The 27909-nt window shown below is 37.0% G+C and overlaps 1 pseudogene across 1 annotated transcript in view; it reads right to left on the bottom strand.

Moving 5' to 3' along the window:
* The window catches only part of LOC149560554 (ribonuclease J-like), a 314963-nt pseudogene that overhangs the window by 127201 nt on the left and 159853 nt on the right, over positions 1-27909 (bottom strand). Inside the window, exons 12-15 of the transcript XR_016363705.1 lie at positions 12187-12312; positions 8005-8118; positions 7692-7787; positions 7484-7581 (exon numbers count right to left, since the gene is read on the bottom strand). The product of XR_016363705.1 is annotated as a ribonuclease J-like (transcript). The remainder of the gene's footprint in view (positions 1-7483; positions 7582-7691; positions 7788-8004; positions 8119-12186; positions 12313-27909) is intronic.

Genomic DNA, 27909 nt, shown 5'->3' on the forward strand with positions numbered 1-27909 from the left:
GTGGGAGAGTACAGCATACGATGCATTATTGGCCAAGGAAGATGAGGTGACTGAGCTTACTCAGCAGCTCGAGGTGACTTTTGAGATTCTTGAGAGTACACAGTTGGCTTTCGAGGAGTCACAGTTTCATTTGGCTAAGGTGACCATGGAGTTAGAGCGACTTCAGTCTTTACCAGATTCTGTACAATCAAAGATTGTGGTGTCTGGTGATCCGGGGATGTCCATGGTCGAGGTTGATAGAGGTAGTGGAGATGAGGATATATCTGTCCACGACACTACTATTGGCATATTTGGTCCATTTCCACTGGAGGCAGGTTCAACTGAGTCGGGCGCTGCAGCTGAGCATTGTGATATGTTTGACTTGGAGGGCATAGAGACTAGTGATGTTGTTGTTGATTCTGCACTCTTGGCTATATCATCCTCTGACTTAGCTGATGATCAGTCACAGTTGATCATATCACGTCTACAGGATGAGTCTTTGACTGAGATTGGTTCTTTTTACCGGCATTATACTAAAGGATATGTTCATCGGTTTGCTTTTGATCCATGTGTTGAGGAGTTGATGGCAGACAGGTTTGGACTGGGCTCTCATTTTTGCTATCTACCGTGTAATGACTATTCACCATCAGCAGTGCATGGGTGTTATGGATATGAGACAGTGGCCGGTAATTTGCAGAGTTGCGTTAACTACAGCAGATGTACAGTGTGTGGATTCTCTGTATTTGGTGCAGTTTCATGTGGGAGTGGTCACTATTGTAGCAGAGTTGGAGTGTGCATTCCACATAACACGGTGGGTTGTGTGGATGGTGTTTATTATGCTGACAGTTTGGGTGATCTACTCTACTTGGGGTCTAATATTTTGAGAGTTTGTGCCTCGTGGGTTCCTGACTATGGCAGTAGTGGATTTGGAGTTCAGTTGCATCATGATTCACGATTCATTTATGGATTCCTCTTGGTTAAATTTCACAAGTTGTTGCAGGAGCCTATGTTGACTAATAGCAATATAGTTCATGACTACATTTGGGATTCAGATGGATTGATTGGGTTGTTGTTCGGCCATTGCTTGGGGACAAGCAATTTTGGGAAGGGTGGACTGTAATGTCCCCTTTTTAGCATTCATAGCATGATGTTGTCATTAGCCTATTTCCCCACAGTCCCGTAGGCTAACCAGGACATTAAAGGGGCTTAGAGGCCATCTGGCCTAGATAGTTTCAGTTGCAAGTCTTTCTGAGGGGTTTTGAGGCAACTTTGGGCAAACTTACTATTTATAGTAAGTCATCTTGGGCATGGGTGGACATCCAGTGGCAGCGGTATGTCAATGGTAATTGTTTAAAATCGGCAAGAAGACTTGTTTATCATTGATAAAATTTGTTTTGTATTGATAAAGCTTTTTTATAAAGTTAAATTTAAATATTTAACTTTATTAATGCATAGACTATAGTTTGTGGAAAATATTTAAATTAAAAGAGTCCCCTTTATTTTATAACACATTGGAGACATAAGTTACATAAAAGGAGTTATGTTTTATCCCACATTGAGAAAACGAAGGATGGAGCTCTTGTGAGAACACTATAAAAGAAATGGAAGAGCTTCTTTTAAGCAGGCTTGGAAATATCAAAAAAATTGGAAAATTTTCTTGAGATTATGTCTCAATAGTTTGGAAGACGAAATCCCTTCAAGCTAGAAATCTTGATGCCATTGAAAGATATGGTCTTGAGATTCAGCATAATAGCAGTTCGAAAAAGTGGAACAGAAAAAGTAGGCTGAAAAAAGCGGGTACGAAAAAGCTGTCCGAAAAAAGCGGAACCGAAAAAGCAGGTTGAAAAAGCGAGTACGAAAAAGTAGGTCGAAAAAAGCAATTTGAAAAAAGCAAAGCAGAAGAGGCAGCATAGAAAGAAATTATTACAGCCATCTACAACCAAGTTCTTTTGTTAGTATTGTTTTTTAGGGTGTTATAAGCTTTCAGCTGTAAGTGTGCATTATACCAGCATTATCATTTTGTAATCCATGTAAATGCCAAAGTCTTCGCCATATTTCATGAGCAGTGTAATTTTCATTGCAATTAAGAAGATAATAGTTGCTGGTGTCATTTAAGCAATTTAATATCATTATTTATCAGCTAGTTAGTTTGCATACCAACTGTTTGTAAAAATGTCAATTGGCTGTAGGTGTTCATTTCTCATGCTTAGATCATATATATGCACTGAATATTGTCAAAATTAGTAGCACACTCATCTTAGGTCATTGTGTAGTCCATTGTAGTCTTCTAGCACAAGATTCTCATTGATGCAAATTAAAGAAAGTCATTTGAAGCTAGCTGAAATACTATATCAGTCATACGTCCCTTGCATGTGAATTGTTTGATGAAATTCTTTGAGCTTTCATCAGCATTTTTTTGAGGGCAGATTTGAGAAGGGTTATTACAGTGGTATCAGAGCTTGCCTGCAAAGTGTTTGAGGAAATGTCAAACAACTAAAGTATAAAGATTTTTGGTGTTTGAAGAAATTATAACCTATTGGGGATATTACAGCGACATGGGAGGTAGAGGAGATTATTCAGCATCCTGAGTTGAGATTGCTTGGGGACAAGCGATTTCAAGAGGGGCGGACTGTAATGTCCCCCACTTAGCCAGTTTGGAGGTATGTTGTCGTTAGCCCATTCTTGTATGGTCCCGAGGGCTAACTACGACTTCAGAAGGGATCCTGAGGTTATTTGGCCTATCAAATTTAATTACAGGCCAAACGGAGTTCATCTGTTGGGTTTTCAGAAAGACTTACTATTTTTAGTAAGCCAATAGGGGGATGCAGTGCCTTCAATTTTCAGTGACAGGATGAGATGCGTTTTGTTGGGCTCTTTTTGATGAGCTATTATATGTGGGATTTCGAGTTTATTTGGTATATTATTTTAATGTTTGATGTTACAACGGTAAAGTGACTATTTAAATTAAATATTATAATGTTTCATAAAGTCACTTTATAAAAAATCAAGAGTCCCCCTTTGAGTACATACATGGACTTTGTAAAAAGAAAAAGAAAAAGTAATATTAAAACTCATGTATTATCCCACATTGGCAAGACGGAAGCGTGGAGCAAGTGAGGAAGGGATTAAAAGGAAGAGGATAGCTCTCATTTATTCATGCTTGGAAATATCAAAGAAATTGGAAAATTCTCTGGAGATTATGTCTCAATAGTTTGAAGGACGAAATCCCTTCAAGCTGAAAATTTTGACGCCATTCAAAGATATGGTCTTGAGATTAAACAGGGTAGCAGTCCGAAAAAGCAGATACAGAAAAGCAGCCCGAAAAAACGAAACCGAAAAAGCAGGTGAAAAAAGCAATCCGTAAAAGCGGTTCAAAAAGCGGATCCGAAAAAGCAGTCGAAAAAGCAAATCGGAAAAGAAAAATAGAAGGGGCAGCATTGAAGGAAATTATTACAGCCATCTACAACCAGGTTCTTTTGTTAATATTGCTTTTTAGGGTGTTATAAGCTTTCAGCTGTAAGTGTGCATTATACCAGCATTATCATTTTGTAATCCATGCAAATGCCAAAGTCTTGGCCATATTTCATGAGCATTGTATTTTTCATTGCAATTAAGAAGATAATAGTTGCTGGTGTCATTTAAGCAATTTAATATCATTATTTATCAGCTAGTTAGTTTCCATATCAACTGTTTGCTGTAGGTGTTCATTTCTCATGCTTAGATCATATATATGCACTAAATATTGTCAAAATTAGTAGCACACTCATGTTAGGTCATTGTGTAGTCCATTGTAGTCTTCTAGCACAAGATTCTCATTGATGCAAATAAAAGAAAAAATCATTTGAAGCCAGCTGAAATACTATATCAGTCATATGTCCCTTGCATGTGAATTGTTTGATGAAATTGCTTGAGCTTTCATCAGCATTTTTGAGAGCAGATTTGAGGAGGGTTATTACAGAATTCATCCTAATGACAACATGATAATGATCCAAAAATTTAAAGCTAATAAAAATGAGTGAAAATACAATATATAAATGGAGGCCTTAATTTTGAAAAAATTTTGAGGCTCCATCAGTTTAGATACTAAGAGAACGATGGCATGCCTTAAGACTCTGGGGGATGTGTCGGAGATGGGTCATGTGATTGGTCAGAATGCAATGACTAGAACGAAGGAGTTGCAGGTTGTCTTAGCCTACATACAGAAGAGATGCCCTCTACGCTTCTGATCTTGCTTTTAGGCAAGAGGATGCCCAGCAATTGAGACGCTAGAAATGCTAGCCAACTAGGCCACAAGACCAAAGTTTGGACCAAGCAGCAGCACTATGGAGAGGTGTATAAAGGCACCTACTATGCTCAGTGACGTGCCAAGGCTGATGGAGGGGCGACTGTGAGGTCTAGATAGCTGGTAGAAAAAGTCTAGTGAGCAGTTGCCATCTAGTTGGCTACACTGTAGGTAGATTAGGCAGTAAAGTAAGTAGTGATCCTACAAGACAAAAGCATGGTGAAGAAACAGTTAGAGGAGGCCTCGTGACTGTGAGTCGAGCCGCATATGCAAAGAAGGAAGTTGAGACTTCAGAGGTTGCAATTATGTTGAAAGAAGTTGTACAGCTCAATTCACAAGTACAAGCAGATTTGGAGATTCATCATGAGGAAATCTACCAGCTACGAAAGATATTGGACTCTACAGGGACGTGTTCTAACTTCCATCCCCCTTCTTCTTCTTAGCATTCTATGGTATTATTACCCATATTTTGTTGTGTGTAGTCTGGACCATTTTGCATTTTGTCGTCTAGAGACGACTATCTTTTTGGGGGGGATGATGTTGTCAAGTAATCAGGTAATTAGACAGTTTTGTGTAACCAAGGATAGTTACCGACGCGACGGTACACCTCGCATCCCTCGGCTACTATATGCACTTGTCTCTGTCACAAGTAAAGACATCTTATCATTGGAAATGTAATCTTGCAATTGATAATGAATGAATGCATAAGTTGCTTCTGAGTTCTTATACTTTACGTGTTCGATACCTTATTCCATCTTTATGCATTAGTTCCTGTTAACCCAAGAGAGAAAACAGCAGTATTTCCAGAATTGCATAAGCACATTAGCATATCAGAAACAGCAACTACTGCTATAAGCAATAAGAATTGATTGTGCAGTTTTGAAGGATTACATTAGAAATGTCATCTACATCGCTATAAGCAATAATTATAATTCAGACATTGCATGTAATACTAGTTATATCAGAAATAACCATTTGTATTGCTATAAGCAATACCCTTACATCTCCATTGCAAGTTTGTATTTCCACACTTGATCTAGCAAGGATTGTCACACTAAGTGCAATACCAATATAATTCAGAGCATTTTTCATAATTGTGTACCAGATATCGCCAACAATTCAATATCAATCTTGCATATAGTTACACATTCAGATCAGAAATAGCAGTTGACATTCCGTGAACATCTTTTACTTGGCTGCAATTGCAGTCCTTTGATTTAAGTAGAAAGGCAGAATTAGGTAACTATCGCAGTTCACTAAGTTGCCCAAAAAGGGACATTAAAATGGCACTGATGAGATTGAGAGGTCATTTCCATCTACAGCCGAGAAGGAAGTTGAGCTATAACCTTCTATGCCAAGTGAGGAGACACAATAGACTCCAAGGATTAGAACCTCGACCTTTCTCCAACTTTTCAATAGATTAGGGAAGAGGAAGATGTAAAACATTGTATTTCATTTTGTACTATGAATTTTGACAGTGATGCGATTTTGTACTCCATTTTTGCTCAAATTAATCAAATTTAATAAAGAACACTTTTGTGCTCATTTATGAACTTACTGGATACATCTTGTTATTGAAGTTTCCAAAATGAATCATATTTTGAAAGAAATCTAATCAATTTTTAAGGTTCCCGAGTTAAATTAATTGGTTCTACTTAGTAATTTTTAATTCAAGTCTACCAAATATAGTACAAATTACGGGCTTTGGTTGATTATAGATGATGCTTTTATTTTGAGGGGGAAGGCAAGTGGGAAAGAGGTAGCTATTTGGACTAAACCATACTGTTTAAACTTGGGGTAAATAATCCACTGTTCATCACTTTTACAACTAACCAAGGAAAAGAAACAAGCACAAACAACTTCACCAAATACAATTTAGGTACAATGCATTGAAGAAAACAGGTGCAAAAACAATTTTTTGAGTGTAAAATTTGAAGACATAATACAATTTATCCAGTTTTACAGTTATTTAGGATGAGCTAACGAATAGAAAACCAATTCCCTTGAAGATATATGCTTTGTGATGTGACTTGGAATTTTATGTTTGTTCTTAGACTCACAACAATGTCCACTACGTGGTTATAAAAACTGTGGTGATCCAATGTTAAACAAGACCTTTGTAAGATGTGAATCTATTGTTTCTAGATCACTTAGAGACACATATTTGTGCCAAGTTCTTATTAAGATGCATGTTAGTTGGAGTTTCAACTAACTCCACGACTTGGATAATAGAGATGATGTGAATCTATTGTTTGTAGATCACTAAGAGACACATATTTATGCCAAGTTCTAATTAAGATGCATGTTAATTGATGTGAACCATTCTTTCTAGATCAGTAAGAGACGCATATTTGTGCCAACTCCTAATTAAGATGCATGTTACTTGGAGTTTCAACTAACTCCACGACTTGGATAATAGAGATGATAAATTACAATGCAAGAAGGATAAGTAAACGTCTCTCAAGCACTACCAGTTTATGCATCATTTGTGTGTGGCTATAATATAAGAAAGGTTTCCATCATGAAAAAATCAGAATCAAGAATTAAACTAATACTACAAAGGGAATATGTAAAAGGAAATGAGATCTATGGATAGATAATTGAACCTTTCATAATGGAGACTCGGGTTCAAATAACCAAGGCACATTTTACATGTTCATATGTACAAATCCATTTTTCCATCTGGCTCACAACCAATTGTGTGTGTTCTATCCCAATAGACAATGTAAGTGAAAGTGCTAGCTAAATTTGATGGGAGGCCCCTCAGTTATGACATCATGTAAGTATAATCTGTAAGGAGAATTTACCAATTGTCATACCAAAAAACTGCACAAAATACTCTACCAGGAGAGTCTGCATATGAAAACAGCATTGCACAATTTATATTGTGTGCCATCATTGTTAATTGTCAAAAATAGACTACATTTGTCACTAAATTTGAGAGTATTTGCCTGGTCCATGACCATCTAAATTTTAACTGCACAATTCTTTCAACTTTGTTTCCAGAATGTGACATAAATATAAAATATCAGTAAATTACCACGATAAAAGACCAACCCACAAAAAGATCAATTCTAGCAACTTTCCTAGATAAATGCCTAGTACAACCTACAGATGCTCTTTTATCCTTAGCAACAGCATTTTGGAGACACAAAATGATGAAGTCCAGTGATTGCCCTTTTTAATGCCCAGTAAATCGTAGAGATACTTTTTTATCCTTACCTAGCAATAACAATTCCATCTAGGGCTATTCTCATCCGCTCATCAATGCATAGGTCTGCTGCATTTCCAAATGCTTTAACTCCATCATTGTACATCAACTATAGTTTTAAGACACATGGTGGTTATTTCTTCGAAAATAAAATATTACAAATTTCATTAAAATTACCAGTAAATATAGTAAGAGTAGCCTTGTAAGGAAACAACTAACCTGCAATTTCTCCTTTCCAAGATGGGAGAAACCATTAGAAAGGATTCTTCGGTTCCTAAGATGAGAAACACCAAGCATCTCCCCATTTTTTATTACCTAAAAAACAGGAAGACATTAATAATGTCATTGAGATTTTTTTTGAAGAGTACAGCACAAATAATTCACAGGGAAAATAACTTTAATGAAATTTTAGAAAATCAATTGCTGCAAGCTATCACGGAAGAACTAATTTATGAACATTTTGTGGCCCACAATGGCAGCTTCTAATATCAAAAGAAAAGGAAAAAAATGAATTAGGGGAAGATCAACCTACAGTTGTGTGTCGTATGCCAGTGGATTTTGCAAGTAACTCATGCTCTTTCAGAAAGGCCAGTTCACCATGAACAGGTAAGAAATGCTGAGGATTTGCCAATCTGAGGGCTTCCTCCTACATACACAACTAGGACAGGTTAAATTTTCTTAAAAAGGTCATTAAACTTGAATTTTCATAAGACAAGCTCACTGTTAGTTTCTCATCAAGTTGTGTAACATAAGTATGTCTTCAACTTCCATCTTAATAAGACTAGAAAATTCAAAATTTCAACAAAAACACACAGGAGAATCAAATATTAAAGAACTTATAAAGATAAAATTTATGGAAGCATGCATTTTCATTATAAATTATTGATATGTTTATTCATTGTTACATAACCGTTATCAAAGGTATAAGGTTGATGCTTGCAACTATGAAGCATGGGCGGTGTATACTTAGTCAAAAGTGCCATTTGTAGTCAAAAGTGCCATTTGTATGGTTATTTCATCTCAGTTCATCCTCAGTTCTGGAAAGTTAGTAACTAATAGGTGAGCCATACAATTGGAAATTTTACTTCAAAAGGCTAACAAAGGGACTTTCTAGAGGTTTTTCTTTCCTTTAGAAAGACAGTAGAAGCCACTTGTAATGTCCCCTTTTTATGGCCTTTCCAATATCGTCATAAACCCCAACCTTTCTAGAGAGTGGCAATCTTTTGGGGTCAAAGTTGCAAGTGGCAGTGAGTTTTGGAGATCAAGGCAAATCCAAGGCACTTTTGAGTACAATTGCAACATTTTGGGCGCATTTCAAGCTTCTTCGAGGAATATTCAGTTTTTCAAAATTATCAATTTTTATTAAGTTGGAACCTTGGTAAGCTTCTTGTATTTTGGCACATTCAAAATTCACCTTTATGCTACTTGTGTATTTTCCACAACTTCGAGTGAATGAGAAAATTAAGGGAATCAAAAGGCAACTTATATTAATTATTCATAAAGATGAATTTTAAGTGACTAAAGTGTTGGAAAAGTAAATAATAAAATAGAGTCATTTACTTGAAGCTTAAGGTCTATTATAAAAAAGTAAGTCTAAGTGGTAGTGTTGATGTGAGTTTTATTCTAGTGCAACATACAGAATCAAACATTCAACGCTTTGAGGCGAAATACTGAATATTCAATCCCCTCATGATATAAGGTCATCTCTCATGCTAAGCTTGCAAAGTAAGATCATGAAATGACTTCAAGGTTTCTTCTATTGTGGATACTCGCCAAGTGAAATGATGTTATATGCTGGTAAACACTTGGGGACTTACATTGTTTCTCAAGATTTGACAATGCACTTCTAAGGATTTGGCTTGACAGTATGCAATGAAAATATAATTATGATCTTTACAAATTCTACTTCAACTTTAATTTATGCTACGTCTACTTCTAATTAACTAACAATTCAAGGAATCATGGATGAACTTGGACTCTACTACATGTAGCTTAATCAACAACTCCACCCACTTAGTACAAGCTTCTAAGGAACACTCAAATAGTTAATCTTCAATCCCATTAAATGGATGCAAACTAAAGATTGAATATTAATTGAAGTTGAGTGCTTTAAATCATCATCTTACCACACAAGGCACACTTACAATCAGCAAGAGGCTAATGGCCCGGATTTATTCAAGTGAATAAAGTGAACATCCACGATCACTTTCATTCACTTAAACTACTTCAACATGAAACGAAAAATACTCCAAGTGAAAGATTGGGCAAACCAAGCAACACTTCAAAGCACCATTATGTAATTCACCATGAAAACCAACAATGAGTTATCAATCACTTTGATAAGCAATGTAAAAACAATTTGATCAAATCTCTCCCTTAGCTAGCCTAATCTAATTCTACTACTAGCTCTCTAGCTTCTAACTCGGTAACTCCTCTACTAACTCTTACAAATGAGAAAGTCTTGGCCTTTTATAGGTGCTCAACCACAATGAAAGGCCGCAATCAATTCAAGATCAAGAGCCAAGATTAATTCCTACAAACCCTAATTATGATTGCCACCCTATCAACCAATTACATGAAGGCACCACCCAATGACCCAATATAAAAATTACAAAGCTTTTGGGAGCCAATGAGAAAATTGTACACTTCACATAATACGATTGAATGTGCTTGAACACATGTAACTGGAATTTTGTGACTAGTTGAAGACATCCTTATTTCAAAGACTTGATCAATCCTTTAGTGATGAGAAAATATCTCTTGATACTCAAAATTATCAATCCTTCACTTGACCTCTAGGTCATCCTAAAGAAATCCAACCATAGCTACAACAACATTAACACTCCCTCTTAGCTAGGGAGGAATCTAGTTAGGCTGTGTCACGATGACTGTCCTTGAATAGACAGATTAGATTCTTTAATAATGGAGAGATATTGGATAAGTCATGACAATATAATTAATTTATTAATTCATTTATGGATGTCTAAAAATAATACTTCACATCAAGGCTCCCAAAGCTAACTTCAACAGCTTATGGTTGATCTATCCAACCCTTGATTTAATGGATTAATATCTTAGAAGAGGTGTCCATTGAATTCAGATCAGACAATTAATCAGATTGAAAACCAACTTAGTAGTCATTATTACAAAGGACAGTGTCATTTAATATCAAATAAATGAGATATATTTTGGCATATCATACTCAATACATACTTAACATTTAAAAGATTGTACACAGGCTATATGAAATGGTCTCTACTGCCATTTGAATCATAAGAAATTAGACAAAACCCTAAGCAGTCTCTCAAGGGGTCATTACATATGAATAAATAAGGTATATAAGGTTTATCAAGAAAAGATAAATTGTTAGAATATATAGAGAAAAAAAAATTAGACAGATGGCTCCAAGAGAGCATAAAATTAAAATGTGTACTTTGTGCCTGCCATAGAAAAATATCATTATTCTATTATAAAGTATGAATAGTGGACAATATAAGCAGTCGCAGGCTTAGTGTCAAAGTTGATTATGGTATAGTGAAATTGGAGGACCTTTGGGAGGGAAGGGATAACGACCAAGAGGCCATGCCATAAATATAAGTCAAAAAGTACATGTAATCTACAGGAGGAGGACAACGAAGATATGAAAACCAAAATGTGGACAATCAGATCCTCTGGGAGAAACCACCACACTGGCACCCTTATTATGAAGGCAGAAAGTAATATTGTTCAGAGCATAAAGTAGACAATTAAGAATGCAATCACAAAGTCAGAAAAGTGCCTGTATATAAAATATACTTATTAATCTTTTAGTTGACATATGACAACGAATGTACTAAACTAAAATGCAGATAAAGCAAAAAAGTTGTGCACCCTATCATCACAGGCCCAGAGCATTCGAAGAATATTAAGACTGTTAATAGTGTTATTTGAACTTTCCTGAGAAGCAGATAGGATGTCAACTAGTATAAGCTAGAGCAAGAGTAGTAGAAAGAAAACAATGACCAAATCTTAGTAGGAATGGTAACACAAAATTATTTTCAGTTTCGCCAAAATCAAAGTCATGTTTAAGATTGTTTAAAAATTAAAATGGATCAGAATACTATAGACAAAACATCAATTTATCAAAGTAAAATAATAAGATATGTAAAGCAAGGGAAAGTAACCATTAAGTAAAATTAAATTTTAATTTTATCTGCACAAGCTCTTCTGACAATATTGTTTTTGCATCACTTGATATTATTTGTCTTGTCATGCTCATAATGGAAAATGTAAATTCTGATTATTTGAAGCCTCCAAGTACCATTCAATTAGTCCCAGGTATCATTTGTTTGAATGGAGTATCTAGTCATCTACAAAATTTATTAACTTCTTATACGTCCTCATAGATGTACATAATGTTCTTTTCTTTTGCAGTCAAATGCATTCTGCCATGCTTTCTTTTCTTACTTTCAAGTTTCATGTGTGCAAATATTTACCAGGGCTAAAAAAGCTTCAAAATTTGTGACAACATTATTTCTTTAAAATCCACTTGATGAGGCTTACCATGAAAGTAAAACAATTGTGCATTTATATAGAGCAATGTTTCAGTATCAGGAATCATGTCTCATTTAAGAATGGCAATAAATTGTTTCTATGTAGGGTACTTAAGTGGTGAATTGATTATATTGTCATCTAATCTATAAGCACTAGAGATTCAGATAAATATATCCCTCACCAATTCTCCACAGTAAGCATGACCTGATGTATGCAAATTATCTCCCCTTCCCATTACAATTGTAGAACCAATATCTGCGATTCGATTCATCATCTTCATCACACGAACTTCATTCCCAGGGATGACCTGTAGATTTCATTTGAGAGAGCATTAATCATTAATAAGTTGATTCGTGTAATGTTATAATATTTATTAACATAAACCCAGAAAGCATGAAGAAAAAAAACAATTAAAGGTAATCAAGCAGAGATCAGTGATGAAAAATATAGATCAGTGTTTAAGAATGAAAAATCATCAAGTGCTCAAAGTTGTATTCAAAAGGAATAGCAATGAAAAGAGTGTCTCATCGTTCAATGTCCAGGAAGGTTCAAAACCAACCAGAGGCATATAGACCAAGAAAAATAGAAATGAAAGAAACTGTAATGTCCCCTTTTACCAAATGATTTTCTAGAAAGGACATCTGACATATTTTCAATCCCATTGTGTTATAATAAGATATTAAAATAAATGAATTAAACTTATTATTATAAACTTGTCTCAATAAATTAAATCAATAATTAGTTTAATTGAAGTGAAAAATAAAATATAATTAATAATTATGAGGTCACCTTATTAAAGAGTACCTTCTAGAAGTAGCCAACAGCATACAGCACAACACTAGTTGTGAACCTCTCATCTGGTTGGTATTGGGTTCAAGTCCATTCAAGCTTAACAAATAATAATAATTAATTTCAACAAATAATAATAATTTATCTCAGGTTCGGCCCATTACCCATCAAAAAAACAGGACCTTCTCAAAGCTTAATATAAAAAATAAATTTAAAATATATTCATTCAGAAAGTTCCAAAAAAGTTTATTAGAGGAATGTGTTAAGCTAGGATATTTTCAAGAGAATAAACTACCTTCGATTTATCATACCTGAAAGTGTCTATTGAATATGCTTTAGGTTTGTGATGACTCTGACTATATTAACCTTAATTGGCTAACTTCTCTAAAGGCTACAATGGTGAATTAGATGGTTGCTGAATCAACTCAATGCACTTTGTTATTGATTTGTTACTTCGGCAGCCGTCGGTCTTAATCGATATATGTTCTTGAAGGTCACAACCACAAAAGGTCCTGACTTTTCCTGTGACAAAAGTCATGTGAAGTCATGGCCTTTCATGGTCGTGACTCTTTACTATAACAAGCGGAGGACTTAGTTTGTTTGTTAACCTTAGTCATTTTCTATCCTTAGCTGATCACCCTTAGTCGATTATATTGAACATGTACTATTAAAGACTAATATGATTATAAACATTTATATGTGTGTGTGTGTGTGTGTGTGTATTAATATACGAAATCCATATCAATAATCAGGATGCTTCAATCTGAATGAAGCTATATCCTTAACACTCCCACTTAGAAGAAAGAGGGTTGAGAGCAGACTCCTAGAGTGTATTTTGTCTTAAACCATTATCACTATTCCCGTCTAAACCAGAACTGAATTTAGTGATAAGTATTGTATCAAGAACCAACATATTCTAATTAGTAATCCAACATAGTCAACCTTGATACATCCATCATTATGTATTTCTCAATTTAGAGATACATGACAACAAGTCAAACTATTGTTAAGATCGTCACCTTACAATAGTGACCTTATCTACAAGAAAGATTGTCATCTTCCTTGCCACAACATATCCACAATATTGCAATATTGATTTTATTAAGTATTCAATAACAATTTTACATAATATTGAATCACAGTTTGGTTAAACCAAGTTTGTTGCTGAAGTATTCAAGTTTCAACTTTGCTAGAGGTTTGGTGAAGATATCTGCCTTTTGTTCATCAATGCTAATGTACTTCAGTTTGATGACATTTTTGTCTACCATACCTCTTATATAGTGGTAGGGAAGCTCTAAATGTTTAGATCTGTTATGGAAAAATGGATTTACTAAGAGTTTAATACAGTTTTGGTTGTCACAGTAAATTACGGTGGATTCTAATGGTTTGCCAAATAAACCATATAAAAGTTTCCTTAGCCATACTGCTTCGTGTGCCCCCATAAAGTCTGCCGTATATTCTATTTCTATAGAGCTCTAAGCAACAGCTAATTGTTTTCTAGTGAACCGAGATATCGTAGCTGATCCCAAGCTAAAACAGCACCCTGTTGTACTCTTATGATCAATAGAACCGCCTACCCAATCAGAATCAAAATACCGTTGAAGATGTAGCTCTGTCTTATCATACTCTAATCCAAGTCCAATGGTTTCTAGTGCCTCTCATGTTGTCATTCTGCTACAATGTTCCATTTTGTTCTTGGAGATACTTGAGATACTCTAGTGATGACCATTATGTTATTATTACATATGTGGATGACATTTACTTTATAGCTCAGTATTTGGATATTGCTAATAGGATGGTTTATGCGTCATGTACCTTATTTCATGTTATGTATCTGGTGGATTACATTGTTTAGATATCTGGATTCATCTTGGAAATATGTTGTGGTACATTAGATTCATTTTGATTTACTATTTACTGTTTTACCTACCTGATGTGAGTGTTGTGGCATATGAAATGTCGTGTTATGGAGTTTATGCATAGGTGGTTTAGTAGATATGTTCTAAATGGATATCTATGCTGATTATACATGTTGCTTCAGCTTTGATATATGTACCATTGCACTTGACGAGTTGTGTAAAGTGTGCAAGACTCCTAGTTTTCAACAACGACATTGGGGATAGTGATTTGGCCATTCCCTTGAGCCAATGTTGCCTCCGGTATGGGCAGCGTATCCTTCTTTTTATAGATTAGATTCCCTTCTAGTTCTCAGAGTTAACTCAGTTTTCCTTGTGTTTAGACCAGCCGTCTAGATTCTGTTTGTGTTTCTAGATTTGCTTAGCATATCTGTGTTTATGTCTCTGTGGGTTTTTTGCTTGATTTAACCTTTTTGGTTTTCGGCCAGTTGGTTGTGGATGGATTTTCCAAGTCTTTTGGATCATTCAAATTTTTGGAATTTTTGGGTCTTAATTAAATAAATATTATTTTTAATTAATTAATTAAATTTATCTTAAATTAATTTATTTATTATTTTATTTTAGTGAGTAGATGGTTTATTCATCTACATAGTTTTGATGGCGAGATCCAACTCATCCGTCTTCAATCACTTAAGTCTATTTTGGCAAATTCAAGTGATGGGTTCTAACCATAGTTCCAAGAATCACGGCGATTCATGCGATTCACGCGATTTGGCGATTCGATTCAAGCCAAACGATTTTTTGTGAATCGGTGAATCGAATCAGCGATAAAGGGTTTATGAAATAAGTTACTCACTAAATTTCAAGGGTTTTTTTAATTTTCCGATTCATGGCCGATTCGATTCTGATTCATGGCCGATTCACGATTTGATTCGGCCTTGCCGATTTCGATCCGATTCCGATCCTTGTTACTTTGGTTCTAACTTCTAATAAAGTTTCTAATTTTTAGAAATTATATTAAAATTCCCCAAATTCTATCCTTTTGGGCAAATTTTCTCTATAGAGAAAAATTTTGCCTCTATAAATTTCATTATGCATACTTGGGTACATTATATTTTTGGAGAGAAAGTTTGGAGGTTTTTGAAACCCTCTTCCCGTAGATTATTGTTTTGCTAGATCTAGGAGTTCTATCCGGTAGAATTCAACAAGGTTTGTTGCAAAGTGTTGGTAGTGAGTAAGCCGTTGTTTGTCGAGCTTCTTGGCAGATTCAGCAGCGTGTTTGTTTTTCTTCCTTTCTTCTTCAGTTCCTTGGAGTTGCTCGTTCGTTTGTGAGTTAGGGTTTGCATTTAAAATTTTGTTTTGAAGGTTTTACTTTCAATTCTTACTTGATTAGGCTTAGAGCTTGTTTTTGTTTAATGGATTATTTTGATTGAGATTCCACATGCATTTTCCTGTTTTTTGAGGGTTTTATTTTTTAAATGCAAGCTTATGAACAGAAATGCTGGCCGTTTTTTTAGGTTTTCCCAAAAGTAAATTTTTATTGAATTTTTGCTTGTTTGAGTCTGTTTGCTCAATGGGTTTTCAATTTTATAGTTTTTTGTTAAACTTTGGTTTTGGGCGGAAATTTGCTTCACTGAAATTTTTTGTGCTGTCCAGATTTTGGACTTTTTAAGCATTGAATGGAGTTGGACTTGGTTAATTGTTTGATTGCCCAATCCAATCTCTTCTACCTTTCTGTTTCACCCTTGATTCTTTGCTTTCTCATCCAACCCTAGTTCTATATTTGTGAGCATGGCGTGCCCTGCACATGCACAGTTCTTTTGTACATGCCTACCGAATCTTGAGAGATTCTTACCGCCGAGATGTGCTCCAATGAGTGTTGGTTTATCATGAGGGTTGGGGTGGGAAATTGCATGTCTTTAGACATTCATCACTTGGTGAGATAGTTGGGTATGTATGGGTAAAGATGTGGAGTGGCCTTTGCTGCAAGAACCAGCACAAAGCAGCTGGGACAGCAGCATACATGAGGTGTTTACTTAATAAGATCAAACTAAATAAAATATGGTTACTTAATCAACACACAATATATTTGGAATGTTTGGATTGTCGTTTAATGTGTTACCGTGCCCAGGGATGTTGGCCCATTGTTTGGGGTACACATGCCCACACTCCACTACAGCCCCATTATAGTATCTTAGAGGTTTTGACCAGGACTTGATCTATGCATTGTCTCAGATTGTTTTCAGTCCTTGATACTGTTTGGCATGTGTGTAAGCCATATGTGACTGCTCTCTACTTGCTCGGATCTCTATCCCTTCAACAAACCGTTATCTTCATCACTGCATTGGACCGATGTACACGTTTTCCTTGGTGATGTTTGTTCACTTGACACCTTGTGCTTAGGCACTATGAGTTTTCTCATGATTATTGCTTATCTACTTGGTTGCATATGGCTTCTTGTTTGGTAGATGTCGCTTGTTCTACGTGATGCACTACTTGAGAGGTGTGCCGTAGGAGTATGTTTCATTATGATGTATGTTACACTGTAGTGATTTTATATACACACTTTCATAGATTCCTTTTGTATTATTTTAGTATATTAGACCTGAAGGGTTCTTTTGATCACTACATTAGTACAATGAGAATTCCAGCTTACGGCCACAGATTGAGTGGTATGGAATATCTTGTGTGCAAGGACTGACTGAGGACTTGATGTCTTATGAAGTTGTGACTGTGTTAGGTCGAAATGTGCACTTAGGTAGGATGTGTGGATTGCTTGTTAGTTCATGTTATATATCATTGCAATGTTATTTCAGTATTGTTGCTTATGCTCTTATTGGTTTACAAATGCAAATATGTAGATGTTGAGATTAGATGTTTTACTTCAGTGATTTAGTCATGTTAGTTCTATCTTGGATGCATTTATGCTTACAAGTGTTTTAGCCTCGTCATTATTATTCCGGTACTCCCCAATGTGGAGGTTAATGTTTCAGTATCCCTTTATGCTCATAATGTAGTTTAGTCTTTCGTTATTTCAGCATGTGTAGGAATTAATCTTGTGCTTTTTAAATGAATCTCATAATTTGATGTTAGAGATGAAATGAACATTGCAAGTTAAGCACGCTTAGATAGTTTATGTTTTGGTACTTGAGCATGTTTGTTAGTTATGGTGCTTGGGATTCTTGGAATGATTATATGTCTTCCATTGCTTATGTTGTTGCATATTGATGTTATTGCACTTTACGTTAACAAAAAAGAATATGTTGGACTTGTTTAATCCTTGTTTTTTCCAAGGATCGCCGGGTGGGTCATTACATGGTTCCTCTTAAATATCTTAAGATATGTTTGGCAGCCATTAGATGAATCTTCTTAGGGTCACACATAAAGTGACTTAATACATTTGTAGCATAGCAAATATCTAGTCAAGTGTTTACCAAGTGCATAAAGGATCGAACAATTTATCGAGAGTCAATAATGTTAAGGTTCTAGCTTCTATCGGATTGATTTTATCTCGTGATACCTTGTTGATGGTAAATCACCTTTAAGATAAATATCTTATATATATAATATACATTATATATATGTAATATTATATATATTATATATCATATTATATATTATATATTATTATATAATATGTAATGTTCACAAATTCGTTAACTCCAAACAGACATGCACTAGATCACGAAAGACGAATAGGGTGTGATGTACGGCTGGGACAAGATGATGTATGGATTATTTTGGGACATACAGTGGATGCCTGGAGGTTGTATGGTGTGTTCCTTAGAGGTTGTACGATGGTGTATGAGGGATCGTACTGTTAAGGGAGCAGTTGATGGTCGTACAGGGAGGCAAGGTAAGTCGTACGGTGAATGATGCTATGGTCGTACGGTGATGGTTTTGTTCGTACAGTATGTTTAAGGCTGCTCATACAGTATTAAGAGGTTGGCAGTATGATTTGATAGAATACGCAATATGGATGGGAGGCAGTACGAAATGCAAGGAGGAAGATGCTAAGGGAGCCGTACGGTATTTGTACGGAGTGTTGTGAGTAGTGGATGGAGTACGAAGGGAAAATGGTTTCAGATATAAACTTAACTATTAATCCCGAATACATCAGACAATGGTGGTGCTCCGATTTGCCAGATTCGAGTGAAGTATTATAGGCAATGGAATAGGGTGAGGGTTGAATCCCACCGAAACCGAACAAAACCAAGTAGGGAAGATCTTTCACTTCCGAAATGGTAAACATCAAAGAATCTCAACAGGAATTCACAGTACAAGAAAATAATACAAACTGCATACCTACGACTACCTACAAGCCGTGCTTAAATTCCCATCGGAAAGACTTTTCGAGGGTCTACAAAGATAGCCGACGGCTACACTTACCTATAGAAACAAAACAAAAATGGTTCCAAGATATTTCAAATCAATCGGCCCAATAACAAAGATTTGAGTAAAAAACTATTTTATGATGGGGATATTACAATTCTCCCGTCCAAAATTTTGCTTGTCCCGAAGCAAACGCAATGTCAGATGCTCTAGAATGTTCTCACCTTCCCAAGTTGCATCGTCCAGTGGCAAGTGTTTCCAACGTACCAAATATTCCTTCACTGTTCGGTTCCGCAAGGTCTTCTCACGTAATTCAATAATCTCGGTTGGTTCCAATATGAGCTTTCCTTCTTCATTGAGTGGCAAATGGTCTGAAGCTAACATGACGTTCTATCCCATGGCTTTCTTCAGGCAGGAAACATGAAAAACATTGTGAATATGGCTCCCCTTTGAAAGTTCTAGCTCGTAGGCGACTTCACCGATGCGGCAAACTACACAATAAGGGCCATAAAATTGTAGATTCAATTTTTCTTTTCCCTTCTCCTTCAATGAGGATTGTCGGTATGGCTGGAGCCTGAGATAGACCACGTCTCCCATTTCGAAACTCCTCTCTATTCAGTGTCTATCGGTGTACATCTTTTGTTGTTTCTATGCCCATTGTAGGTTTTCCTTCAGGTATCTTAGGATGTCCTATCCCTCCTGACGCCAGTCCCTTGCCTTTGGTGTGCAATTGTCACCGAGAACTATGTTGATGTAGGAAAGGGGTTTGTACTCATATAGTGCTTTGAATGGTGTCATCCCAATGGACATGCGATACATGGTATTGTAACAAATATTCTCCTAGGTGTATCCATTTGACCCACGCCCATTGTTGTGCCAAAACGTAGTTCCGAAGGTAACCTTCAAGCCACTTGTTCACAATCTTTGTTTGTCCGTCTGTCAGAGGGTGGTAACTAGTACTTGGTGACAATTCTGTCCCTACCAACCGAAATAGTTTTGTCCAGAAGATACCGATAAATCGCCCATCCCGATCACTGACAATGTTTCAGGGTAACCCGTGCAGATGAAAGACTTCTCTAAAAAACAAGTCAGCAACTTGTGCCGCTTGAAAATATAAGATGGCAAAGAAATGTGTGTACTTTGTCAGTCTATCAACCACTACAAAGATACAATCCTTTTTGTTTACCTTGGGAAGTCTTGTTATGAAATCCATCGAGATACTTTCCCACTTCTATTCTGGAATTGGCAAAAGTTGCAGTAACCCGGCGAGTAGAGTATGTCCCGATTTGTTCTGCAGGCAGAATATGTCTCCTTTAAGACTTTTCCATGAAAACCTCTCCTGAGATGTCTGTAAGTTTTGAGGAAGCCCGGTTGTCCAGCTAAGGGTAAGTCATGTACCTCCTTCAAGATTTTCTACTTCAATTTGGATTCTGGCACTAAAAATATCCGATTCTTATAAAAAATGATGTCATCCACCACTTTGTACTGATCATCCCGAGTATTCACATCCATTAGCTCACAGACAAATGTGTTTTTAGAATATTATACCAACAAATGTGCTTTCCAGTCAGGTGAAATTTGGGTTGGTAAGCAGATGGCGGGTTTCCTAAACAAAGCATTTGCAACCACATTGTTCTTTCCTTTCACATATTCAATGTCAAAATCAAAACCCTGAACCTTGCTTACCCATTTTTGTTGCCCCTCGTTCAAGTCCCGTTGCTTCAGAAAATATCTCAAACTATTGTGATATGTACGAACAATAAACTTGGCACCCACCAGATACTGTCAAAACTTGGTTAGTACATGTACGATGGCCAACATCTCTGTCGTAGATGGAATATAAGCATTTTGTTTGTGTAAGCTTCCTGCTCTCATAGGCTATGAGGTGTCTATATTGCATTAGTACCGCGCCAATGCCTTCTTCAAATGCATCGCATTCCATAATGAATGGTTGAGTGAAATCAGGTAAAGCAAGCATGGGACAAGTACTCATTGCTTCCTTCAGCTTATCAAAAGTGAGTTGTGCCTTGTCATTCCACTGGAAGGACCCCTTTCTTGTCAAATCTGTTAATAGTGTGCTAAGCTGAGATAACCCTTTTACAAACCTCTGGTAATAACTGCACAGTTCAAAAAATTCTCGCAACTCCATGAGTGATTTTGGGGGAGGCCAATCAAGGATAGCCTGAATCTTCTCCTGATGAACTTGATCTCCATATTTACTAACATGTCCCACCAATATTTCTGACATATGTTATTCACACTTGGAATGCTTGGCAAACAAAGACTAATCTTTCATGATCCTTAGGACTTCATCCAGATGCTTCACGTGCTCTTCTCATGTCCTGCTATAAATAAGAATGTCATCAAAAAATACGAGTACTTATGCAATTGATTGTTGAAGATGCAATTCATGAAGGATTGGAACATAGCAAGTGCATTCATTAATCTGAACGGCATGACCAGGAACTCATAATGCCCATAGTAACAATGAAAGGTCGTCTTTTCCACGTCTTCCTCATGCAGATCTAATGGTATCCGGAACGGAGATCTATTTTCGAAAAATAGACTGCATAATGCAATTCATCCAGCAACTCATCTATCCTTGGAATGGGATATCTATTCTTTATTGTTTTTTTGTTCAACGCATGGTAGTCTACACACATGCACATCATCCTGTCCTCCTTTTTGACCAATACCACTGATGTCGCGAAAGGGCTAGAATTGGGATAGACCCATCCTTTCTCTAGCAATTCCTGAATTGTCATTTCGATCTCATCTTTGAATTTCTTGGGATGGCGGTAGGGTGTGGTTATGTCCGGCTTGGCTCCTGCTTCCAACTCGATAGTATGTTCAAACCCTCAATGAGGCAGTATACTGGGAGGAATGTCTATAAAAACTTTATCATGATAGCTTAAAATATTTTGGAGATCATCTTGGGGAGGTGTTCATTGCCATTTTATAGGTTCTACCAAAACAAAACAATGTGCAGCCCAAGCAACATCATCACACCGAAAAATTGCCTCGATTCGATGTGCAGAAACTTCCTTCGGACCCTCATTTTCCATTCTGCAGAGAACAACCTTCTTTCCATCAACAGAAAAAGTGAAGTACATCTATTTGAAGCTCTGAGCGTATTCATCAAGTGTCTCCATCCACTGTATGCCTAGAATAACCTTCATGTCATCAAGGTCCACTATGAAGAAATCCTCGGTCACTGTGTGATTCACCATCGTGATACTTAGCTAAGGAACAAGGTGTGTGCAGGATAGAAGAGTCCCTCTGACAACCTTGACCTGGAATCCTACATGCGTCTCCATAGGTAGACCTCTTCGCTTCACCAAGGATAAGTTTATGAAGTTCAGAGTGGATCCTCTATTGAGCATCACCATAACCCTTTGTCCTTAAAGGGTTCCTCATAAACGAAAAACTGTACACCTCGGGCTACCGGCTAGGGCGATAGTTCCTTTGCGTCATACCAATGCTGCAATTCTTTCCATACAGTTCAAACTAGCCATGTTGGTGTCGTCGTGGTGTTGGTTGTCTTCGGAGGGTATTTCTTCCTGTTCGTCCTCACCATTGGACATGACCTCAATGTAGTAGATCTTTACTTTTCTGAGGCATCTGTGCCCAAGTTCCCATGGTCCTTTGCAGTTTAAACATACTTTCTTCCTTCGGAGCTTCTATTTAGTAGCTTTGTCCACATATGGCTTTCTCGGTGGAGATTTGTTATCTTTGTCCCTCGGAAACACTGGCAATTTGGAATGTGAGTAATTTCGTGAGGATGATGTCGTTGATGATGCCATACTCATTGCCTTAATAGCCTCTGACAGGGTAGCAGGATTGAACCCTTTTACCCAACCCTTTAGTGGTTCTGTCAGTATGTCCATGAAGAGCGCTATCCATCTTCTTTTAGAAATATCCATGACCAAAACAGAGTTTCTGAAATTTTGCAATGCACTGGTCAACCGGTCCAGTTTGCCTCAACTTTCCGAAATCTTTGAAATTGAGTTCCGGATCTTTAATGTTAAATCGACCTATCAATCTTTCGGTGAATTCCGCATAGGTATTTATTTGATCATGCCCCAGTGTGATGGTGTTGTAGTGCCACCATTCATGCGCAACTCCCTCCAAGTGTAAGGCCGCAAATTTAATTGCTTCTTCTTCTGGCATGGGATTAAGCTGGAAGTAAGTATCTGCCTACATTACCCATTCTTGTGCAGATTTGGATCCAAATCCGTCAAATGGTGACAGATTTACTTTACTCAACTTCCTCCTCAAATCATCATTAAAATATCCTCTGTTTCTGCCTCCCGAGTATCTCATTCTCAGATCTGCATAATCTTTGCAGGATATATCTTCCTCAAAATTCGCATTCTTCCAGTCTTCTCTCATTTGTTCTTGCATTTCTTCAACAGTCGGCTGCTTCCCTCCGGGTGGTGTCTCCGTCCATGGGTGAAAAGATAACGATGTGTTCCTTGGAGGCCATCGGTGGTGTATGAGGGGTCGTACGGTTGAGGGAGTAGTTGATGGTCGTACGGGGAGGCAAGGTGAGCCATACGATGAATGATGCTATGGTTGTACAGTGATGGTGTTGGTCGTATGGTATGTTTAAAGCTAGTCATATGGTATTAAGAGTTTGGCCGTACGATTTGGTAGAATAGGCAATATGGATGGAAGGCCATACAGAATGCAGGAAGAAAGATGCTATGGGAGCCATACGGTATTTGTACTGAGTGTTGCGAGTAGCGGATGAAGTACAGAGGAAAAATGGTTTCAGATCTGTACTTAACTATTAATCCCCAAAACATCAAACAATGCCAAACAAGAATAGAGATTTGAATACGAATAACCTTCAACTAATATTTTCCAAAAGATGGTGCTCCAATTTGTTAGATCCGAGAGAAGTATTATAGGCGACGGAATAGAGTGAGGGTTGAATCCCACCAAAACCAGACAAAACCAAGTAGGGAAGATCTTTCACTTTCAAAATGGAAAACAACAGTGAATCCCAACAAGAATTGGTAGTACAAGAAAATAATCGAAATTGCGTACCTACTACTACCTACAAGCCATGCTTAAATACCTGTTGACAAGACTTTCTGAGGGTGTACAAAGATAGCCAACGGCTACACTTACTTACGGAAATAAAACAAAAATGGGTCCGAGATATTTTAAATCAATCGGCCCAATAACAAAGATCTGAGTAATAAACTATTTTATGACGAAGATATTACATAATATAATAATATATACATATATGGTTATATAATTACTACTAAATATGTTAACTAGTGATGATTAATCATAGATACATGTCTCTTCATGAAACATATCTCCTCCTCTCATATTTATATGAGATCCAAAACTACATTTGGAAATCAAAAATTACAATCACCATGTTAGTACATTTGCAGAAAATGATCTTATAAAATCAAATAGGATCTATTAGTTTTGAGTCTGCTACTTCACTCTTAAGTTTATGAAGATTAGTTTCCATTAGAGTAAACAGTGGCTTACAATCAATCATCCCAAATCTGGTCAATATATCTGTAGTGTACTTTTCTTGATTTAGAAAGAGATGTAATTTGTAATGTCCCCTTTTTGGGATGTTAGAAAAGTAAAATACATTCATATAATACTAAAATTGACTTTGAGAGCATGAACTCAAATTATAAAACGTCAAGTTAATATTATAAAGTGGGCTAAAAATGACAAGGAGAGATAAGACGAAAAGCCAGTCAAAGAGTCACTGCTATGAGAATAAAAGGAGAGGAGACTCATTCATTTGGCATGCTTGTTTTTATGATTCAGATTTCAATTTCTCTCTCTTGCGAGAGTTATTCGGAAAGTTTCAGATTTCAGCCAATGTCAGGACTTAGCCCCTCGTACCGGCAGAGAGTGGACACAAACCCATTGTTCGTGGAGACGTCGCTTCAGGTGTCTCATATGCGCTTACAGGTTCTTCTCTTAGTATCCTAATCTAACTATAAAACTGTGTTTGTGATTGGATTTTGAATATTGGTTATTGTATTGCTGTTGTATAATGCAATAACATGTTTTGAGGAATTTTATGAGAGTTTACTGGTTTTATACTGTTGGTCTGTAGTGCATTTTCATATGCTTGAATCCTAAGTATCATTTTGTTAAAGAACGATTTAATATCTGTTGGAAAATCTACTGGTTTCTATTGTTGTTTCATAATACATCTACCTATATTTAAGTTTTGAATATATTTTTTAGGAAGGAATCAGGTAAATATCCATTTGGGATATTTCAGTGGTACCAAAGCTATGTATTTTGCCAGCCTGTGTGGTTTTTGAAAATTGTTTATCAGAAATTCTTATCAAAGGTTTCATCGAAAACATTTTACAAAAGGTTTAATCTAAATGGTTTAAATTTTCTGGTAAATGTTTTGAAGTTGTATTCTTTTGGAAGTGGAAGAGTATTTCTTTGTGAGAAATAAAGTGAGGACTTTGCTCAAAGCCATAACTGCCATGTCTAGTTTGTTGCTCACCCAAGACAGTTACAAAATTGGAATGGTAATCTTCCTAATATCTATGAAATTAGTGGTAGTTCTAATTTCATCAATAAGTGTGACAATGCAATTGTAATTCATCGAAATCGAGATCTAGATGCTGGTCCATTTGATGAAGTCAAGCTTATTGTTAGAAAAGTGAGGAACAAGCTAGCTGGGAGGATTGGTGAAGCCTACTTATCATAAAACAGATTTGGGATAGAAATGTCTCGAAATGCTCGCAAGTGATAGAAATGTCTCGCTCGCCAACTCTCAGCTGACTAGACACATAATTGTGCCGATTGGTCGAACTCCTATACTCTATCCCTGGTACACTATCCAAAGGAGTAACCTCGGAATAGCTATCATCTGTAATACTCCGATCCTGGGATTCTTTTGTAAACTCTGTCATATCTGAGAGATCATCAACCCATTCCAACAAGAATGGTCGACTGGATATATGAACAATGCCCAACACAGGTGTGTAAAAACTAATTCCAGCATCAAACAAGTTGCTGGCATGGATGAGAACTACACCTTGCAAACTACTAATCAAGTCCATGATGATGCAATAGATACTACTACCAAGGAATGATAGATATCTCTGGTCAAAACGATCCCAAGTACTAAGATAAGGATCCCAACATCTAATCCATGAACGGAAACCAGCTGGCAATTCAAGTAAACTTCTCACCTGAGTAATGTGAACAATACCAACTGACTTCACGCACTTGTCTAAAATCTTTGAATCCGGAGTGTGAATGCTAGACATACTCATATCATCATCATGTGACCCGACTGTAAAAGAAAACTGAGTCCCTGCTATACACGCTAACTTCCAAACTAAACTCACCTCAAGACAAAGCTCGTCCACGTGTCTCTCAGAATCCTGGAGAGCCAACCGAGTACACACCAAGGAATTTCGAGTATCCTCCAGCTCATGAAAAAGCCGGTCAACCTCCTTCTCCTCCTTCACTGCATCTTCCTTGATCTGTTGTAAGTCGTCACAGGTAGAACCTATTCTGACTCCTTTCTGTCTCTCCTGCAGTTGAATCATCCAAATGTGATTCTAATCAATCCATGTATCATGTCGTGATGAGATAAAGCCATAACAATATCCTTGTCCCTTGTTTTCAGCTGGCTTGCCAAACCAAGTGAAGAGCTACTAGCCTCTATCTCATGTGAAGAAGCATCCAACTGTGCTTGATACTCATTTTCTGCAAAGTCCTGAATGCTCACTTTCTGATCAACTGTACTATCCTCAAACATGACAATATCCTCAACTGTTGTAACTTCATCCAGCCCAACTATACTAGAATCACTATCTGTGTCAATCATGCAATCCGGTGTGCCTATGATATCACCTTCTGATGCAACTGGCTCAACCTCCACAACATCTGAAACCCCTTCTGCCTGTGAAGATGATGCAGATAAACCATTACCTGAAGATGTGCTGAAGTCTCCCTGTATCGAATCTGCATGTCTGTTAAACTCCTCATACAAGTTTCCGCCTGGCATAGGGAAAGTATGATCCTTAGGCCTATCAAAGCGTTCAATCAGTCTCTCCGTAAACTCCACATATGAGGTAATGTGTGCATGACCCATAGTGACCATACCATGATGCCACCACTTGTGTGCTAACCCATCCAGGTGAATTGTTTCATACTTAATAGCTTCTTCCTCAGGCATAAAGTTCAATTATAAGTATGTGTCAAGCTTTTGAACCCAAGCTCTTGCTGTAGACTTCCCCGAACCATCATAATATGGTAACTGAAGTTTCCCTACTTTCTTTCGTAGCTCATAGCTCTGGTTCCTGTCATGTCCACATGGCATATGCTTCATCCGCACATCTATATACTCCCTAAAGGTGATTGCAGCAATAAAATTTGGACCTCCGGCTTCCCAATCTCTCCTCAGCTGGTCCTGTATATCAATGATCTGGGGCTCTGGTACGGATTGGTTTGGAGCTCTAGGAGGAAATGTGGGAATAATGGGTCTCGAACTCACTGTCCTAGTTTGCTGGGGTGCATGACCGAAATTGTTCCCAACTTGTTTGCATCCATTATGTGTCCCATCTTGATTATTACCACTCTGGTTATTACCATTCTGATTATTTCCTCCACCCACATTACCATTCAACCCCATTTTACGAGCCATCATCTGCATCATTAGCTCCAATCTCTGACTCTGTTCCTGTGCTCTCTGCTCTGCTAATCGCTATTCCTGTGCTAAGGTGTCTAATAACTGTAGGAATCTTTCCTTTCCCTAATCTGGATCGGCATTCATTTTGTCAAACATTTTTCTCTCTATCTGGCTAATCTAAATTCCCAATAAGACCTCCACAGGATGGCAGGAAACCGCTCTGATACCACTGTAATGACCCCAACAGGTTATATCTCCTTCAAACACCAAA

The sequence above is a fragment of the Cupressus sempervirens genome, chromosome 4, assembly GCF_028749045.1.
Source record: "Cupressus sempervirens isolate cs-2001-9-10 chromosome 4, ASM2874904v1, whole genome shotgun sequence".
In the NCBI taxonomy this organism is placed as follows: domain Eukaryota; kingdom Viridiplantae; phylum Streptophyta; class Pinopsida; order Cupressales; family Cupressaceae; genus Cupressus; species Cupressus sempervirens.